At 43.7% G+C, this 5576-nt stretch overlaps 1 long non-coding RNA gene across 1 annotated transcript; it reads right to left on the bottom strand.

Moving 5' to 3' along the window:
- Positions 1–1265: 1265 nt before the first annotated feature.
- LOC120227371 lies at positions 1266–4254 on the bottom strand. The gene is made up of 3 exons (XR_005527236.1): positions 4050–4254; positions 2835–2904; positions 1266–1583 (listed from the first exon to the last, which is right to left on the bottom strand). It is a non-coding gene; the product is annotated as an uncharacterized LOC120227371 (long non-coding RNA).
- Positions 4255–5576: the final 1322 nt, after the last annotated feature.

The raw sequence follows: 5576 nt of genomic DNA, 5'->3' as shown, positions 1-5576 counted from the left end.
ATACTCCATGGCAATGAGAAACAATGAAATCTGGCCATGTGTAGCAACATGGATGGACCTTGAGGGTGTTATGCTGGCGAAATAAGTCAGGCAGAGAAGGACAAGTACCATATATTTGCAGGTATAGGAGGATTAGGAGGAACTTGACGGAGGAACAAGGGGGAGAAGAAGGGGGGAAATGGTGGGGGAAAGGGAGAGAGGCAAACCACGAGAGATTCTTGAATGCTGACAAAAACTGAGGACTGATGGATGTGGGGGGGAGGAGGGGATGGGCATGGAGGAGGACACTTGTGGGGATGAGCACTGAGTGTTATGTGGAAACTAATTTGACAATAAACTATTTGTAAAAAAAAATAATAATTTGGCTCTGTTAATGTTCATATTGTCTTAAGAGAACTACCACCAGTGGTTTGCCTGCAAAAGCCTTCACGCTTCATTCAGCCCCTCTTTGTACTGGCAGATGGACAGGAATGTGAGTGGGGATTCTCCCTTCACACCGTTGAGATACTAATTCCACACCTTGCAGTACATGACATCACCTATGATGCTCCTTGGAAGAGAGCCAAGTGTTCACACTGACGCTCAGTCTTTGATAAAGACCTTGAGGGCCTCTTTGAATTACACTTTTTGCCCAGCACACAGAACTGCAGCGAGGGTTAGTGGAAGGTGCTATATTTTCCATCTGAAAATGACAGGTTGATTCTCAGCAGCAGTACCTACAGAGAAATGTCAGATCCCATTCTAAGAAGATGGAGAAAGAAGGAGTTAGTCTCCCTGCCTAGTCCTAGAAGTTCCTGATTTCGCCAATTCCCACCAGATCGGGATTGGCACGTGGCTCCACACGAAGCCTCCTGCAGAAGCAGCTCTGCCCGAGCTTCTGTGACTAGAGTGACGTTGGGAAGACTCATTGCACAGCCTCAGATGAAGAGGGCTGTGTGTGAGAAAAGTGGCAAGAGTGACATACCATGACCAATTGTGCCACGAGATCTACCAGGACGTGAGGTCCTGTTGTCACTGCCTCTGTGACAGATACTGTACTATGTGAGATTTGTTTTCCTGGTATATGCACATGTGTTGGGCATATAATGAACACATTTACATTGTACTATTTGATTTACTTTAATATGCATAAACCCTCATGATGTAATGGTGATGGGATTTTGTATTGATAGTGTGACACCATTAAGAGTAATGCTTACGGAAGTCTATATACATCCAGGGAAACACACCGCACACCAAACACACGCGTGGGTGTGCGCACACACACACATGAGCACTGAGAGCTACATCACATGGATTCACATGTAGACACACATACCTCCCTGAACACACACCTACACCACCTGATGGCAGTACTGCTGCTTCTGGGGCGCTACCATGTGATCATAGGTCTTTTCCTGGAGAACCCCTTTGGAATGCAATGTCCTTATTCTCAGACCCGCAGCAGCTGGAATCAGGGTGGCTCTGCACAGTAAGCCTGCAAGAAAGTCCCGCCTTTCTCATCTTCCAGATTTCTCCTTACTAACAGAGCGACTCCAGAATACATACCGCTTTCACGTTCCAGGAGGGTGCTTTACTCAATTCTGCAATGTCAGAAAAGAAACACTATGAGGATCAGATGATGCTGTGTTTTGTTGGCACAGCTCTTTTGTCATCTTGGTGACAGGTTCTAATTAGATGGGAAAGACCGATAGAGGCCAACAAACCCCAAAGCAAGAGCAGGGCCAACCAAGTCCTAGACGAAAGCATCAAATTTTCCTACAGAGGGTACATCCCAAGTCCCTTTTAAATTGTTTAACATTTGGGACAGCTGGGTGGCTCAGTCAGTTAAACGTCAGACTCAGCTCAGGTCATGATCTCACGGTCATGTGTTCGAGCCCCGTGTTGGGCTCTGAGCTGACCGCTAGCTCAGAGCCTGGAGCCAGTTTAGGATTCTGTGTCTCCCTCTCTCTCTGACCCTTTCCTGCTCATACTGTTTCTCTCTCTCTCTCACTCTCAGATATAAAAAAAAAAAAAAACATAGAAAACAAGCAAATAGTTTAACGATTATTTATATTTTAGAAAGCTACATGGATGGACCTTGAGGGTGTTATGCTGAGCGAAATAAGTCAGGCAGAGAAGGACAAATATCATATGTGTGCACGTATAGGAGGACTAGGAGGAACTTAACAGAGGACCAATCGGGAGAAGAAGGGGGGAAATGGTGGGGGAAAGGGAGAGAGGCAAACCATGAGAGACTCTTGAATGCTGACAAAAACTGAGGACTGATGGATGTGGGGGGGAGGGGGGGATGGGCATGGAGGAGGGCACTTGTGGGGATGAGCACTGGGTGTTATGTGGAAACTAATTTGACAATAAACTATTTAAAAAAAAAAAAAAAAAAAAAGAAAGAGACACACACATAGGGTACAGTCAGGGGAGGTGAGAGAGAGAGAGAGAGGGAGACAAAGAATCCGAAGCAGGCTCTAGGCTCTCACCTGTCAGCACAGAACCCTATGCAGAGCTCTACCTCATGCACCATGAGATCATGACTTGAGCCAAAGCTGGATGCTTAATCGACTGGGCCACCCATGAATAACCCAAGTTGCTTTGGAAAAACGATATGCAAGGACAAAAATTGTCTGCTCATGAACTGCTCAGTATCCTGCAGATGCTAACTGATCTTGCTCTTTGTAAAACACATGTGCAATCTGGTATCCATTAGTCCCAGTCTGTGGATATGCTCATATTAAGGAAGTTGTATAGACCAGCAGGCGTGCACATAAGCTTTATACCTTAATTCTATTTAAAGTGAAATACAGCAATCTTCATTACAGAAAGAAAGGCAAGCATACCTTTGTGGTCGATGTCGTGTCTCCGTCTCCAGCATAAAACGAACAACTTCCGTGAACTCCGAGGCGGTATCTAAGCAGATACACAGATAGTTTCAGGTTACCAGTGGGACAGCTCAGGAATTATTCCAGGAGCTTTGCTTTGCTCAACAGGAGTCATGGACACAAAACTATGGAGATAGGTGGTGAATGAATATCACTGGTGGGGCAGCTCGGGAACTAGTCAGAGTTTCTATTGATGTGAACATGAGGTGAGCATGTGCATATGGGTGAAGAGTAATGACGGACTGTGCTGCTGCTGGGCATCCTCTTGGGGATCAATGGATGGCACAACAGAGGAGCAGGAATGATATAGGTAAGAGGGTTTTTTGTTTTTTTGCAAACATGATCCTCATGAAGTCAAGAGAGTCACTACAACTCGTGGAAACCCTGGAGTGCCTTGTGTGTCAAGATTGGGTCTCGTAACCTCTCCTGATTGCTTGAAGTTCAGCCAGGCTATCACTGTCTGTATCTTGGAAAATCTGTTCTTTCCATAGGGTCCCCACCATGGATTTGCTAGGATTCTGTGTCCATCATGTCTACTTTGGAATTTGTGCTTGACGAAAAGCAGCCTCGAATGTCTCAATAGTTGTCCTTTGTGTGCATGGATCGCATTTTATTCATCCTTTCATCCCTTCATGGACTTTCGGGTGGTTTCTCTAGACCTACTGTGAAGACTGCTGTTATGAACAGTGGGTGTACAATTTCTGTCTCTTTCTGTCATGGGGATACTTGAAATTCTGCATTGGTCAATCACATAAAATCCTAAAGTGCATAAAATGCCTTTCAACGGAAACTGTGGCCTTGACTTCATAAGAAGTATCGATGTTCTTTCACTAAATGGTGACATATTTAACACCCCCATGTAAGATGATTTAAATGGGGGTAAGGGGAGTGGGGGTATACTGGAACTTGCTGAATTATCTGTTCAAATATTATCTTAAGCGAAACCTGTTTTCCAGCATGTCTACTAATATCTAAAAATCTGGAACCACTGTATTACGGGGAGATCGATATTGATCTCTGTTCAGAAGTTAGCTAATGGGCATACATTCAGGCAATAGACACTTGTAATCTAATCAATATGGATCCTGTGTTGATACAGAAATGCTTCTTAAGTTCTACAGTAATTGTGGTATGATTGACTTAATGAATTTCAATTTATGGATATGAAATTACCGAAAAAAGGGCCTCAACGTTTTATGCTGTTCTGGTAGTATAGAACAATGAATGGAAAAGTTATTCTTAATCAGCTTATTGAGTGAATTTCCACGGTATCTTCCTCTGTTTCGGGAACAGGGTACACCCTGAGGCTGGAAAGAGATGCGGACTCTTTTCTTTGTAGAGGTTGTTGTCACGGGTGGCCCATCTTCTGCGTCTTAGACACAGCAATTTTCTGGGAAATGAAGGGAAATAGAAAGTAAAGTTGGCCTCTTGCTGGCAGAAGACTATAAAACCTCTCATCATACACTACTCATAGCTCAACCTTCCAATCTCACTACTCACCAGCTGCCCGACAAATTTCATGCCCCAAGAATGGACTTAGGAAGATGTTGAGCTTTCCTTGGCACTCATCACCGCCCACAGCCAGGTGTTGTGTGTGGGCAAGTAGTGTTATTTAGCAGAGACATCGATAGAAATGTAGTAAAGCACAGTCACCACACGTGATGGTCAGGGTTGACCAATATCCAATAAGGATATGTGGGTGTGTTCGCAGTGTGTTCTCAGTAAGACTGTGTACATTATGGGCATTCAAAAATAGCACAGAATTCTGTATCATAAAGATCTTTAAGAAAGCCATCTCCAATGAAAACTCAAAAGTACAAATTAAGTATTAGATCAATCCAAGATACTACATTCCTAGGACTCGGTGTACAAATTAGGTGGAGAGGAAATCAAAAAGTCAGTAAACAAAAGCATATTTGAATGAACAGAATTCAGAAAACCAAGAGGAACATACCCAAAGAACAACAATTCAGGTTTCCCATCGTGGGAAACTTCTTGCCAGTGACCAAACTGCAACACCTCAGCTCACTCACACAGTGACAGTTGGGACGGAACCCAAGGTGCATCATGAAATCACCATGGCGATGGGTCTTGAGACAACTCTGAGAGGCAAGGCACCTCTACGTTCTGTGGGCCCATCCTGCTCCTGTCTGGCCTAGTGTGTGTCCTCACGGGAAAGTGTGCCATTTAAAACAGTATGTTTTAGTTCAAAACTTGATTCCTAGTCCTACACCATATTCTTCTTTGTGTGTGAGAACAAGGGATAACAGAAAGAAAATGTCCTGCCTCTAATGGAGTTAACAGTGAAAATTTCAGTTTGGAGACAAATAAATGGAACATGTGAAGAATAAAAAGAGATTCTTTTCTTGAGTAGAAATCCCAGCATATCCCATTTCTGCTATTCTTCATAAAAAAGGACACATTTACCCCTTGGTCCTCCGTTAAGTTCCTTCTGGGGGAGAAGAAGGGGGGGAATAGTGAGGGAGAGGGAGAGAGGCAAACCATGAAAGACTCTTGAATACTGAGAACAAACTGAGGATTGATGGGTGTGTGTGGGGGAGACGTGTTTAGGGGAGGGCACTTGTAGACATGAGCACTGGGTGTTATATGGAAACCAACTTGACAATGAACTCTTTGTAAAAAATAAAAATAAAAAAATATAAAAAAGGACACATTTAAACAAAAATTTTCACGTTTATT

Source organism: Hyaena hyaena, unplaced genomic scaffold (assembly GCF_003009895.1).
Source record: "Hyaena hyaena isolate Hyena2069 unplaced genomic scaffold, ASM300989v1 scaffold_2262, whole genome shotgun sequence".
Taxonomy (NCBI): Eukaryota; Metazoa; Chordata; class Mammalia; order Carnivora; family Hyaenidae; genus Hyaena; species Hyaena hyaena.
Note: the sequence above shows the minus strand (reverse complement) of the source record. Positions and strands in the feature narration are given on the sequence as shown.